The following is a 14,922-nucleotide window of genomic DNA, read 5'->3' as shown; positions in this document are numbered from 1 at the left end:
TCAACCTATCCATTTATGTTTAGTATAATTACTGATAAGATAGGATTTCTATCTGCCATTTTGCCATTTGTTTCTATATCTTATGGTTTCTTTCTGTTCCTCTATCCTTCATTAGTATCTTCTTTTGTATTAGATGTATATTTTCTAGTGTATTATTTTTATTCCTTTGTTATTTTTAAAATATATATTTTTTAGTTATTTTCTTAGTGATTGCTTTGAGGATTACAATTCCCACCTTAGATAACATTGCAATTTAAATTAATAGCAACTTGGGGCGCCTGGGTGGCTCAGTCGGTTGAGCGACCGACTTCGGCTTAGGTCATGATCTCACGGTTTGTGAGTTTGAGCCCCGTGTCGTGCTCTGTGCTGCTAGCTCAGAGCCTGGAGCCTGCTTCTGATTCTGTGTCCCTCTCTCTCTGACCCTCCCCCACTCATGCTCTGTCTCTCTCTGCCTCAGAAATAAACATTAAAAAAATTTTAAATTAATAGCAACTTAATGTTACTAATATATGAAACTTTGTTCCTATATAGCTCTGTGCTCTCCTTTGTGCTCCTCCTGTCATGCAAATTACATTTTTATATATTCTGTACCCATACATAGTGATTTATAATTACTGAATTATGCAGTTGTCTTTAAATTGGATAAGAGAGAAAGGAGTTACTAACAACAGTGCATTTATACTTTCTTTTCTTTGGCTATTAAAAAATTTTTTTAAATGTTTATTTTTGAGAGACAGAGAGAGAGCATGATTGGGGAAGGGGCAGAGAGAGGGAGACACAATCTGAAGCAGGCTCCAGGCTCTGAGTTGTCAGCACAGAGCCTGATGCAGGGCTTGAACTCACGAGCCATGAGATCATGACCTGAGCTGCAGTCAGATGCTCAACCGACTGAACCACTCAGGTACCCCTATACTTTTTTTTTTTAATTTGCCTATGTAGTTACCTTTGCCTAGCACTCTTTATATGAATTTAAAGTACTATCTAGGTCCTTTCATTTCAGCCTCTCGGTCTTGGTCTTTCCTGTAGGGCAGGTGCACACCAGTGGCACATTCTCTTGATTTTTGTTCATCTGGGAATCTCTTAATTTGTTCTTCATTTTTGAAGGATCCTTTTTCTGCTTATCAGAACTCTTGGTTGAAGTTCTTATTCCCTCAGCACTTGGAACATGTCATCCCACTGCCTCTGGCCTCTATGGATTCCAATGAAAAGTATGCTGTTAATCTTTCTGAGGAGTCCTTGTGCAAGAAGAGTCACTTCTCCCCGCTTTCAAGATTCTGTCTCTATCTTTGACTTATGGCAGATTGATAATGATGTGTCTTGTGGTGGATCTCTTGTAATTTGTGTATTCTTGTGATTTGTTGAGCTTCTTGAATATGGAAGTTTGATCATAATTGGAAAGCTTTTGCACATTATGTCTTCCAATATTATTTTGGACTCCTTTGTTCTTTCGTCCCTTTCTGAGACTCCCGTTATACATGCAGGCGTGCTTGATGCTGTCCCATGGGCCCTGAGGACTTATTCATTTTTCTTCATTCTGTTTTGTTTCTTTTCTTCAGATTGGATGGTTTCTGTTGACTTAGCTTTCAGTTCAGTGGTTCTTTATTCTCCCTGCTCAGATCAGCCATTGCACTCCTCTAGGGCCATTATATTTTATAACTCCAGAATTTTGAGTTAGTTCTTCTTTAAAATAGTTATCTCCTCCTTGATATTCTCCATTTTGGTTAGACTTCGTTTTTTTGTACTTTATTTAGTTCTTCAGGGATGGTTAAGTTCTTTGAACATATTTAAAATAGCTGATTTCAGGTTTTCGTCTAGTTAGTCAATATTTGGGCTTCCTCAGCATATTTTTTATTAATTGCTTTTTCCCTATGCATATGTCACAGTATCATGTTTCCTTGCATGCCTATTTTTTGTTGAAAACTGGACGCTTAAAATTCTATAAGGTGACGACTCTGGAAATAAGGTTCTCCCCCTTCTCAGGGATTCTTGTTATTGCTGCTTTCTGTAGCTGTTGTTGGTTTAGCGACTTTTCTAAGTGACTTCTTTGGTTTGTATTCTGTGTTGTACTTCGCCCCTGAGGACTCTGCTCTGTGGTCAGGCAATTCTTGAATAGAGATTTCCTTGAATGCCATGTGTGGAAGTGATGAGTCCCCCAGTCTTTGCCTGGAGGCTCTGTGTGCCTGTTGGGGCACACCTTCAGTACATAGTGCTGTCATTCACCGCCCTGCCTTAGCCTTCATGGTGTGCTTATGAAGAGCCTCCAGATCAGCTGGGGGGTTACAGTTTCAAGCTTTCTCAGCTATTTCCTGAGCATATGCCCAGATCACTATGAGTGGCCTTCTAGATTCCCAGGAATTTTTAGGAACTTTTCAAAATTTAGGCATCTCATTCCCCAGCTTTTCCTTTTAGGCTTTTGGTTTGCATATTATTTACCTCAGCTATTACCCACTGCTTTAGGTAGTTGTGAAGTGCCTGTGATTGTTTTCCACAAATGTCCCCCAGGGAAAAAGCTTTTTACACGAAGTGAATTTTATAAGTCAGGTGAGGGGCGCCTGGGTGGCTAAGTTGGTTAAGCTGCTGACCTGGGCTCAGGTCATGATCTCACTCATGGGTTTGAGCCCAGCATCAAGTGCTGTGCTGACATCTCGGAGCCTGGAGCCTGCTTCAGATTCTGTCTCCCTCTCTCTGTCCCTCCCCCCATTCGTATTCTGTCTCTGAAAAATAAATAAATGTTAAAAATAAAAAAAAATAAATCAGGTGAAATACAGATAGTCTGTAAGTGACATTTTCTGGTGAACCACCTGATAGGTCAAATGATGACAGTCCTTTGAGAATGAGGCTTTGAAGGAGCTCCAGCCCATTCTGCTCTCTCCAGGATATTGGTTTTTAAGGGTGCTGCAGAGCTGCAGAGCCACAGAGCAGGGGTTGGGACTAAGGCACAGTAAAAACATCACAAACACCATGGATACTACAGTGTGGCTGTTCTTGCTGAGGATTCAGCATTTTTTTATTGAGTAAATACTCCTGCATTGTTCCAAGCCTTTGGTGAATTTCCAGAGTTCTGAAAAGTGGATTCTGACATTTTTTGCTAGCTATCTTGTTCTTCTCTGGAGGAAAGAATTTTCAGAGTTCCCTATACCACCAGTTTTGCTGACTCTAATTCATGAATATTTAGCGCTCTCTTCTTTGATATGTTATTTTTCTCAAACCTGTGCATATTAAATAAAAACTGTTTGAATTGAGGTTGCAGGAGACCGTGTGGAGCAGTCCCTGAGCAAGGGACTATTTTTTAAAATATAATTTACTGTCAAATTGGTTTCTATACAACACCCAGTGCTCATCCCAACACATGAAGAGGCTATTGATTGGGTAGAATGATGCCAGCCTCTGCTGGACAGAAGGGCCTGAGGGCTTAAAGGGTGTCAGCTGTATGGCAGTCAGGAACTTTGCTGATCAGCCGTTGTTGCTTTGTGTCTCCCAGGTTAAGGCTGCCAGGGGTTCAGCTCTGCTCACATGGATGGGACAGAGATCCGACAGCAGAGGCCAGAGGACCTGGCTCTGCCACACGCCTTCAGCCCTGGAAGACTGGAGCCTCAGATGATGGACCTATGAGTGTGTCTGAGAGCCACAGGGTGGTCCCTGAACCACTGGGGTTTGAGTTCAGCAGGGAGACTGCCTTGTCCCTTGGCCTTCAGGTGATGGTGCCCTTCATGTTTGCAGGACCGGGACTGTCCGGGGCTGGTGTGCTTTTGAACTATTTCCAGGTAAGAGGGAAATAAATGGGAATGGTGGTGTCAGGGGCACTGTTGAATGCCATCCCTGAAGAGTAGGCCTCTACACTTTGAATCCAGCTTGAGGGACAAGGGACAGGACGTCCTCTTCTTAAATACCATTTTTCTACAAATTGAGTAAGATTCTTTTAGTTACTGGTGACAGGGACTAAATTTAACCCAGGTTAAGCTTAAAAAAGAGAATTTATTAGCTCATATAATTGAAATATGTAAGGGGTTAGATTTTAGGCATGGCATGATCCAGGTGCTTAAATGATTAACAGGATGCTGGCTTTTTCTCTGTCACTCATCTATGATTTATTTTCAGGTAGGATTCTGTACCTAGAGGGGAAGATGGCCCTTGGCATTTAATTTCAACTTAATACATGCGTTCTTAGAAAAAAGAGAGACTTCTTTGTCAATGTCCACATCGGCCTCTAAAGATTGATCCTAATGTCAGGTCTACTCCTGTTCCAGTTCCTGTTCCCTGAGGGAGAACATTCTCTGTTTGGCTCACCTGACTTACATTGTCACCACTCTTGGAGGGGAGGCAGGGCACCTTGATTTGCAGCCCTACCAGAATTCCACAGAGTGAGGAACTGGGAGTTACCTATCAGACAAAAAAGTTGCCAGTGTACCCTGACTTTCCTGTTCTTCTACTGTCATTACTTTCATTGGTGTGGTCTTCAGAGGTTCTTCCTGGAAAGGCATAGTCCCTAAGAATATTATAATTCATAACTGGCTAGATCTGTCCTATTAGTTAGCAGTCAGCAGAGAACAAAGGCTTTCTAGAGTGAGGCAGGCTGGGAGAAGCAGGGCTGATGTGTGTGACAGTTCCTGGCCTGTGCCTCACTCAGTGCTCCACGGTGTCTGTGCCTGGTAACCTAGGCCCTGCCCCTCATGGATTTAAGTCCCAGTTCTACTACTTAGCAGTAAGTCTGGTGATTTAAATTTTTTTAAAGTATTTTTTAAGTTGATTTATTTTGAGTGTGAGAAACAGCAAGTGCGGGAGAGGTGGGGGGGTGGGGGAAGAGAGAGAATCCCAAGCAGGCTCTACACTGTCAGTGTAGAGTCCAATGTGGAGCTCAAACCCGTGAACCATGAGATCATGACCTGAACTGAAATCAAGAGTTGGGTGCTTAACTTACTGAGCCAACTATCCCTAAATTTTTTTTAATGCTTTTTTTTTCATTTTAGGAAGAGAGTGTGAGCAGGGGAGGGGCAGAAAGAGGGAGACACAGAATCCAAAGCAGGCTCCAGGCTCTGAGCTGTCAGCACAGAGCCTGTTGTGGGGCTCAAACTCGCGCACCACAAGATCATGACCTGAGCTGAAGTCGGACACTTAACAGACTGAGCCACCCAGCTGCCCCTAAATTCTTTTTAAACCAACACTAAAATCAAGAGATTTCATGTAAAAGTCTGAATTTCTGTTTTCTGTTGAAAACTTGGCAACTCTCACAGCATTGGCCCCACTTCCTCTCATGGCACAGTGGGTGGTTGCAGCTGCCTCTAGGTGGCCACGTTCTCTGGTTTGCCACAGTCCCCACCATCCCACTGCATTCCGTCACCTGCTTGGCCCTGCCCCAGTCTGGAGTTCTCAAAGACCCTTCCAGTACCCAGCTGTCTAGTTCCTCATGATGTCACAGCACCAGTGACCACCAGCTCACTCCCAGAATCCACCTGGACCTTGCCCGGCCCCAGGATGGCGGTCTCTTAAACCAGAGCCCCTATCCCAGTCTGATTCAGTCCCTGCCTGCATGTTTGGTCTCTCTGTGCCCTCCAGACCCCAGTCCTCTCCTTTTTCTTGGTGACCTAGTCCACATCTTTCGTGACATGGTCAGTCAGCACTGTGGTAGCCTCAAGAGCACCTCAGTGTCCCAGCCTCTTTGCCGCCCTACTTACTTCAGGTGCTGTTCCCTGCAGTCCATTCTCAATTTTATTGAATGTTCTCAGTATGGTGTCACTGAGGCATGTAACCTCTATACACACACACATACCTCACACTTCTATATTTGTATATACATCCATATATATCAACCCCCTAAGCATACACATATTCGTTTAGAATGTACACACACAGGTTTATAAATTATATAGGGAGAGGCAGTACAATAGTGAAATGAATTGCTTGAGAGCGCAGAGTCTAGAGCTAGTCCCACTGGGTTTGAGTCCAACCTTTGTCACTTACACAAGTTGTTCTTTTTTCCCCTGTTTTCTAATCTGTAAATTAGAATTGAGGAGACCTGGAAAGATGGCAGCTTAGGAGGACACTGGGCTCACCTCGTCCTGTTGATCACTTAGATTCCACCCGCATCTGCCTGATAACCCAGAAAACTGTCAGAAGACTAGCAGAACGGACTCTCCGGAGGCAAGTGTAGACAAGAGGCCCATGGAAGAGGGTAGGAAGGGTGGAGAGGCAGTGCCTGCTACACGGACTGGTGGGAGGGAGCCGAGGTCGTGGAGGGGCAGCCCGCTGGGCAAGGCAGAGCCCCTTGCAAAAGCAGAGGGGCCAGACTCCATGGGTTCTGACAGCCAGTGGGACTTAACATCTGGAATGTTAAAAGTAAACAACTCTGCTCTTGGAGAGCAGGGAGGGCAAGAGGATGCCAGGAGGGAAAGTTGTTGAGCCCCCGAAGACAGAGTTCAGCTCAGTGGGGGAACAAAGGTGCTGGCAAGCACCATCTCCCTCTCCCATCCCCCAGCCAAAATTCCAAAGGGAGCCGGTTACCATCACCGAACTTGCTTGCACCACACAAACGCCCAATGCTGTGCTTCTGTGGATCCATCCTTCCAATGGGTCTGCCTCCCTCCCGGTGCTGCAGCGCCCCTCCCACAAGCGACCACTGATGGCAAAGCGAGCTAAGCCTGCCACTCCCACCCCTGTGCACCTTGCGGATCAACCCCAGCTAATATGCCATATTCCATCCAAGCAACACCACAAGCCTGGCAGTGTGCAAGTAGACCAGACAGGGGCCACACCACTCCACAGTTAGTCCTGCCCCTGGGGGAGGGGAAGATAAGGTACACACCAGTCTGACTGTGGCCCCAGTGGTGTGCTGGGGACAGACATCAGGTCTGACTGTGGCCTGCCCACCAACACAAGTAACTCCAGACAGCACAGGGGAAGTGTCCTGCAGTTTGGAGCCACTGGAGGAACTACCCAAAATGACAAAATGGAAGAATTCTCCTCAAAAGAAACTCCAGGAAGTAGTGACAGTTAACAAATTGATCAAAAACAATTTAAGCAATATAACAGAACAAGAATTTAGAATAATAGTCATAAAATTAATTGCTGGGCTTGAAGAAAGCATAGAGGACAGCAGAGAATCTATTGCTACAGAGATCAAGAGATTAAGAAATAGTCATGAGGAGTTAAAAATGGTATAAATAAGGTGCAAAATAAAATGTAGCTGGCCATAGCATGGATTGAAGAGGCAGAGGAGAAAATAGGTGAATTAGAAGATAAAATTATGGAAAAAGAGGAAGCTGAGAAAAAGACAGATAAAAAAATCCAGGAGTATGAGGGGAGAATGAGAGAACTAAGTGATGCAATCAAATGGAAAAATATCCATATCATGCGAATTCCAGAAGAAGAAGAGAGAAAGGGGCTGAAGGTGGCTTGAACAAATCATAGCTGAGAACTTCCCTGACCTGGGGAAGGAAAAAGGCATTGAAATCCAAGAAGCACAGAGAACTCCCTTCAGACGTAACTTGAATCGATATTCTGCACGACATATCATAGTGAAAACGGCAAAATACAAGGATAAAGAGACAATTCTGAAAGCAGATAGGGATAAACAGGCTGTAACTTACAAAGGTAGACACATAAGAGTAGTGGCAGACCTATCTACTGAAACTTAGGCCAGAAAGGAATGGCAGGAAATCTTCAATGTGATGAACAGAAAAAAATATGCAGCCGAGAATCCTTTATCCAGCAAGTCTGTCATTCAGAAAAGAAGAAGAGATAAATGTTTTCCCAAACAAACAAAAACTTAAGGAATTCATCACCACTAAACCAGCCCTACAAGAGATCCTAAGGGGGAGTACCAGAGACATCACTACAAGCATGAAACCTATAGACATCACAATAACTCTAAACCCATATCTTTCAATAATAACAGTGAATGTAAATGGACTAAATGCTCTAACCAAAAGACATAAGGTATCAGAATTCATTAAAAAAACAAACAAGACCCATCTATTTGCTGTCTACAAGAGACTCATTTTAGACCTGAGGACACCTGCAGATTGAAAGTGAGGGGATGGAGAACTATCTATAATGCTACTGGAAGTCAAAAGAAAGCTGGAGTAACCATACTTACATCAGACAAACTAGACTTTAAGTTAAAGGCTGTAACAAGAGATTAAGAAGGGCATTATATAATAATTACAGGGCCTATCCATCAGGAAGAGCTAACAATTATAAATGTCCACGTGCCGAATACGGGAGCCCCCAAATATATAAAATAATTAGTCACAAACGTAAGCAACCTTGTTGATAATTGCAGGGGACTTTAATACCCCACTTACAATAATGGATACATCATCTAGACACAGAATAAAGAAACAAGGGCCCTGAATAATACATTGAATCAGATGGACTTGACAGATATATTTAGAACTCTGCATCCCAAAGCAACAGAATATACTTGCTTCTCGATTGCACATGGAACATTCTCCAAGATAGATCACATACTGGGTCACAAAACAGCCCTTACTAAGTATAAAAGAATTGAGATCATACCATGCACACTTTCAGACCACAAGGCTATGAAACTTGATATCAACCACAGGAAAAAGTCTGGAAAACCTCCAAATGCATGGAGGTTAAAGGACACCCTACTAAATGACGAATGGGTCAACCAGACAATTAGAGAAGAAATTAAAAAATATATGGAAACAAATGAAAATGAAACCACAACAATCCAAACCCTTTGGGATGCAGCAAAGGCAGTCCTGAGAGGAAAATACATTGCAATCCAGGCCTTTCTCAAGAAACACGAAAAATCCCAAATAAGAAATCTAACAGCACACCTAAAAGAACTAGAAGCAGAACAGCAAAGAAACTGCAAACCCAGCAGAAGAGAAATATTAAAGATCAGAGCACAAATAAACAATATAGAATTCAAAACAAAACAAAACAAAACAAAAACCCCACAGGAACAGATCAATGAAACTGAGTTGGTTTTTGAAAAAATAAACAAAATTGATAAACCTCTAGCCAGGCTTCTCAGAAAGAAAAGAGAGAGGATCCAAATAGATAAAATCACAAATAAAAAATGGATTTATTACAACCAATCCCTCAAACTGGACAAACTGGAAGAAAAGGACAAATTCCTAAACACGCACACCACGCACTACCGAAACTCAAACAGGAAGAAATAGAAAATATGAACAGACCCATAACTAGTGAAGAAATTGAATCAGTTATCAAAAATCTTCCAACAAATAAGAGTCCTGGACCAGATGGCTTCCCAGAGGAATTCTACAAGACATTTAAAGCAAAGTTAATACCTATCCTTCTCAAGCTATTCCAAAAAATAGAAATGGAAGGAAAATGTCTAGACTCCATGTAAAAAGCCAGTATTACTTTGATTCCCAAACACCAGACAGAGACCCAACAAAAAAGGAGAACTACAGGCCAATGTCCCCGATGAACATGGATGCAAAAATGTTCAACAAGATACCAGGAAATCAAATTCAACAGCATATAAAAAGAATTATTCATCATGATCAAGTGGGATTCATTCCTGGGCTGCACGGCTCGTTCAGTATTCACAAATCATTCAATGTGATATATTACATTAATAAAAGAAAAGAACCATATGATCCTGTCAATCGATGCAGAAAAAGCATTTGACAAAATACAGCATCCTTTCTTAATAAAGACCCTCGAGAAAATCAGGATAGAAGGAACATACTCAAACATCGTAAAAGCCATTTATGAAAAGCCCACAGTTAATATCATCCTTCATGTGGAAAAACAGAGCTTTCCCTTGAGATCAGGAACACGACAGGAAAGTCCACTCTCACTGCTATTGTTTAACATAGTGTTGGAAGTCCTAGGGTCAACAATCAGACAACAAAATGAAATAAAAGGCATCAAATTCAGCAAAGAAGAAGTCAAACTTTCACTTTTTGCATACGACATGATGCTCTACATGGAAAACCCGACAGACTCCACTAAAAGTCTGCTAGAACTGATCCATGAATTCAGCAAAGTCTCAGGGTACAAAATCAATGTCCAGATATCAGTGCATTTTTATACACCAATAATGAAGCAACAGAGGGAGAAATAAAGAAACTGATCCCATTTACAATTGTACCAAGAACCATAAAATACCTAGGAATAAACCTAACCAAAGATGTAAAAGATCTGTATGTGGAAAACTATAGAAAGCTTATGAAGGAAATTGAAAAAGACACAAAGAAATGGAAAAACATTCCATGCTCACAGATTAGAAGAATAAACATTGTTAAAATGCCAAAACTACCCAAAGCAATCTACACATTCAATGCAATCCCAATCAATATTTCACGGGCGCTCTCCTCAAGGCTAGAACAAACACTCCTAAAATTTGTGTGGAACCACAAAAGCCCCTAAATAGCCGAAGTAATATTGAAGAAGAAAACCGAAGTGGGAGACATCACAATCCCAGACTTTAGCCTGTACTATAAAGCTGTAATCGGGGCGCCTGGGTGGCGCAGTCGGTTAAGCGTCCGACTTCAGCCAGGTCACGATCTCGCGGTCCGTGAGTTCGAGCCCCGCGTCAGGCTCTGGGCCGATGGCTCGGAGCCTGGAGCCTGTTTCCGATTCTGTGTCTCCCTCTCTCTGCCCCTCCCCCGTTCATGCTCTGTCTCTCTCTGTCCCAAAAATAAATAAAAAACATTAAAAAATAAATAAATAAAGCTGTAATCACCAAGACAGTATAGTATTGGCAAAAAGCAGACACATAGGCCAATGGAATAGAGACCCCAGAATTGGACCCACAAATGTATGGCCAACTAAGATTTGACAAAGCAAGGAAGAGTATCCAATGGAAAAAAAGTACCTTCAACAAATGTTGCTGGGAAAACCGGACAGCAATACGCAGAAGAATGAAACTAGACCACTTTCTTACACCATACACAAAAATAAACTCAAAATGGATGGAAGACCTGAATGTGAGACAGGAAACCATCAAAATCCTAGAGGAGAAAGCAGACAACAACCTCTTTGACCTCAGCCACAGCGATTTCTTCACACATCTTCAAAGGCAAGGGAATTAAAAGCAAAATGAACTATTGGGACCTCATCAAGATAAAAAGCTTCTGCACTGCAAAGGAAAGAATCACTGAAACTAAAAGGCAACCAAGGGAATAGGAAAAGATATTTGCAAATGACCTATCAGACAAAGGGCTAGTATCCAAAATCTATAAAAAACTCACCAAACACCACACCCGAAAAGTAATCCAGTGAAGAAATGGGCAGAAATGTGTGGCCAACCAAAACACTAGTTTATTTGAAGGTTCCCAGGGAGAATGCTTGTAGATAGGCTATGCCAGTGGTTAGGGGCAGATCCCACCTCCCATGTGCGACAAGAGAAAGGGAAGGCAGATACCTATTTTCTAGATTTGACCAATGCCCATTTGAAATGCAGGACCATGACTCACCTCATGGTGATTCCGATCCCATTGCTGCTTTTCTAACTTCTTCTCAGTTCACACACCAAGACCAACGTTCTGTCCCATACCAACCAAGGTCCAAGGATTGGAGTGAAGAACCAGGCCTTTCCTGAGTCACTGTAGAGCTCTCAGAGTCAGATTCCTGACAGGACAGCTAGCACGCCTGTCCCTGAGCCCTCGATGCATAGCAGGCCACACTATCATGGGAATGGGTAGACACATGAACCCCAGACCCTAATTGACTGAGATACCCTCGTTTGGAATAAAAGACAGTGAATGTGCACAGTGAACCGATCAGCACACAAAAAGCCTTTTGAATCAATGGTGCACCATAGCCTCGTTCAACCCTATTGATCATCACAGGAAAGCATATTCTTCATGACTGAGAATAACTGCTGCCCCTATCTCCCGACATGATGTGCAAAAGGACAAGAGAAGCCAAAGCTTCCCTCTATTTCTTAAGAGATAATGTGGGTCTCTTGCTCACAAGGCTCCAAGGGGCATCCTTTGAGGTACTCCTTTAGCCAACCCAACAAGGGTTCTTCTGATGCCTTAGCGAGCCAGCGTGCTAATATATTGTGCTGATCACACTGTTCTAAACATTACCCGATCTCCTTTAATGAAGAACTCTGGCCCTCGGTGTACCAAGTTTCATGACATTGCTTTCTTCACCACGGTTCCTCTTGGGATCCCCACAAATTCAGTTGCCCAGAGTCATAGCACTGGCTCCCAAATGTGCAATGTGGACTAGCCCTTGTGTCTGTGGGACAGGTTGAGTAAAAAGGGGCCCTGGCATTTTGGTTTCAGGATTCCGTGGACATCCAGAGCCTTAGGCCATTCGAAGGGGTCCAGCTGAGAACTGTTTCTGTGGAGGCTGAGCCACATGTAACTGAGGGAAGCTGGCCTCGATGCCCATAGAAAATTGAGTTTAACATGCCCTTGCAAATGGATCACATTCCCATTGGATGGAAATGGTGAACGTACATTGGTCTACTGGAGCCATTCCCTTTCCTTCTTGTCATTCTGACTCAGTCTGTGTTCACCCTTCTGAGCCATGGAGCTGGCACTGACACAGAGGGCACCAAAGGATGAGGTTTTGTTGCCCACTCAGTCCCTCGCTCAGTGACATCCATGAGCATATCCGAAAGGAGAATAGCCCTCCAATTCCTGGGCTTGGTGACTGGCTGTTTGTAGCAAGGGGTGGGGGAGGCTAGCCAGCTTGCCTCATTGTTCTGCCTGATGGAGGGGCCTTCCTTCTGAAAAGCAGACAGTTCACACAGGAGTAGGAGTCTCCAGAAGCTGGTCAGCACAAGAAGAGCCCTTTACAGGAAGAGGGCCCCAAATGCCCCTTTCCACACTTTGGAGGAAGACTTTGGAGGAACCATGTTCCTCTTGTCCCAGAAGTGAAGATAGCTCCCTCCTGACACCTCTGACCCTGACTACACACCAGCATTCCTGCTGGGCACCTTGAAATGCCCTGGGCTTATCTTTGTCCACAGAGTACTGAGAGGCCATTTTTGAGGGACCCTGTGGCCCAACATATCCCAGAGTGACAAGAACGGGGCCAGACTCCCTAGATAAGCATAGAGGAAATGGCTCTGTGAAAGTGTGCCTCTAATGGACAACAGGGAGAACTGAGCTTGAAAAAGAGCAACAGGGTGGAGGAGAATATACAGAAGTCCAAAGTTCTTTATCAACAGGAGAGAATGGGTTATAACAAAAACTGAAGTGACTAGCACAATCTCCTGGCAAGTTGGTTGTCTCAGGAGTAAGAATACTGTGTAGGCTAGGACAAAGGGAAACCTCCTGCATTGTTCCTTCAGAAGGAGAGGGAAAGTTTCTGGCATTGATTTTTTTTTTTTTTCCCCTGACCTCTGAGGCAGTCATGCTACACAGTTACCAGTTTCTGGCTTGTGGCTGACCCTCAAGTATTTGGAAACGTGGCTCTGTTGCACTGGTCCTCAAATGGGCTATTTCTGCACATTCTTCAGGTCCTGAAGAATACTGCAAATGGGTGAACTGTCTGTGCTTCAGATGAAGGCATCTGTAGCAGCCAATGGTTGGAGTTCTGCTAACTATTACCACAACAACTCCAGGCTTTCAAGCACCAAGCCATCAGTGACTGTGGTCAGTGCATCCTTTTGTGTATCAGAAACTGAATGCTTTCAGTTAGAATGGGAGCAGCGTGAAAACTTTCCACCAATGCCTGGTTTGTCACTGAGTTATTGACAGACTCACTGTGCCTAGGGGGGACCAAGATATAATTCGACAAAGCATAGAGGATGGGGCACCTGGGTGGCTCAGTCGGTTAAATGGCTGACTCTTGATTTCAGCTCAGGTCATGATCTCATGGTTGTGAAGTCTAGCTCCACATGGGCTTTGTGCTCACAGTGTGGAGCCTGCTTTGGATCCTCTGTGTCCCTCTTTTTGCCCCTACCCCACTCATGCTCTCTCTCTCTCTCTCTCTCTCTCTGTGTGTGTTTCTCTTTCATCAAAAATGAGAAATGTTTAATAACAAGTTTCAAAAAAAAGAAAGAAAATCAGTGATGGAATGGGAATGGCCAAAGTTCTTCCTTTCCTATGAGAAAGGGATCAAGCAGAGAATAGAATGACTAGTATAATCTATTTGAAGCTGGCTGTCTTCAGAATAGGAAGCACATCTGCACTGGGGAAAGGTAAAAACACCACTGGTTTTACCTGGAAGCTAGTCTGGAGGAAACCTTCATCTGGAATTCAAGTGAGAATGGGGTACAACTAAACATGTAATGTATGGCTCAGTGTTTTCTTGTTGCAGAAGGAGGACTGCTTTTCTCCTTACTCCTCTCAACCTGTCTACAGGCAAACATTCCATGCTGGGCCCCTCAAATGCACGAGGTTTCCTGATGTATGTATGGTTATAAAACACATGTGGTGCAAGGCCCCATAGCCCAAAGTATCCCAGAGTCCAGAGAACTTGACCCAAGCCCTCAGTTAAAATGAGCCAGAATTGTTTTTAAAATCTGGCCCCAAATGTCTACCAGAGGAAACCTAGTTTGAAAAAAAAGACCAAAAATGGACATGGATACACAGAGGCCCAAAGTTCTTTCTTACAGAGGAGAATTGGATAAAGCAAAGAATAAAGTGACTAACATAATCTCAAGTGTAAGACACACCAATGGTTTGGGCCCAGGGAAATGTCCATTGACTACACCTGATGCCCCTATCGCAAGAAGTGTTCATCCACAAGGTTGGTAAGCCAGGGATTCTTCTGGCCATTGCCCTTTCTCCTGCCCTTTCCATCAAGTATAGATGCAATATTCCTTCAGTGATTCAAGGTCAGTCTCCCTTCGGACCTTCAAGTGTTTGGAACCAGGCTCTGGTGGAGGAGTCTTTGCCTGGGCTCTTTCTGCACTGACCCATGTCTGGGAGCAAACTGCCCATCTGAGAGCCTTCTGCTTTTCAGAATGAAGGCAGCTGAAGGAGCCCGGTGAGGCACACAATCAGGGCA

General features: G+C 43.6%; 1 long non-coding RNA gene across 2 annotated transcripts in view; it reads left to right on the top strand.

Annotated features, from left to right (window-relative positions):
* Window positions 1-13,845, top strand: part of LOC131509705 (uncharacterized) — a 30,475-nt gene extending 16,630 nt beyond the window's left edge. The window contains exons 4-6 of one of the 2 annotated variants that reach the window (XR_009260662.1): window positions 3,482-3,764; window positions 6,002-6,169; window positions 13,427-13,845. This is a non-coding gene — a long non-coding RNA (uncharacterized LOC131509705). Of the gene's footprint in view, window positions 1-3,481; window positions 3,765-6,001; window positions 7,959-13,426 lie in introns of those variants that run through there. The other variant, XR_009260661.1, reaches the window with a different exon arrangement.
* The last annotated feature ends 1,077 nt before the right edge of the window (window positions 13,846-14,922 follow it).

Source organism: Neofelis nebulosa, chromosome 4 (assembly GCF_028018385.1).
Source record: "Neofelis nebulosa isolate mNeoNeb1 chromosome 4, mNeoNeb1.pri, whole genome shotgun sequence".
NCBI lineage: Eukaryota > Metazoa > Chordata > Mammalia > Carnivora > Felidae > Neofelis > Neofelis nebulosa.
Note: the sequence above shows the minus strand (reverse complement) of the source record. Positions and strands in the feature narration are given on the sequence as shown.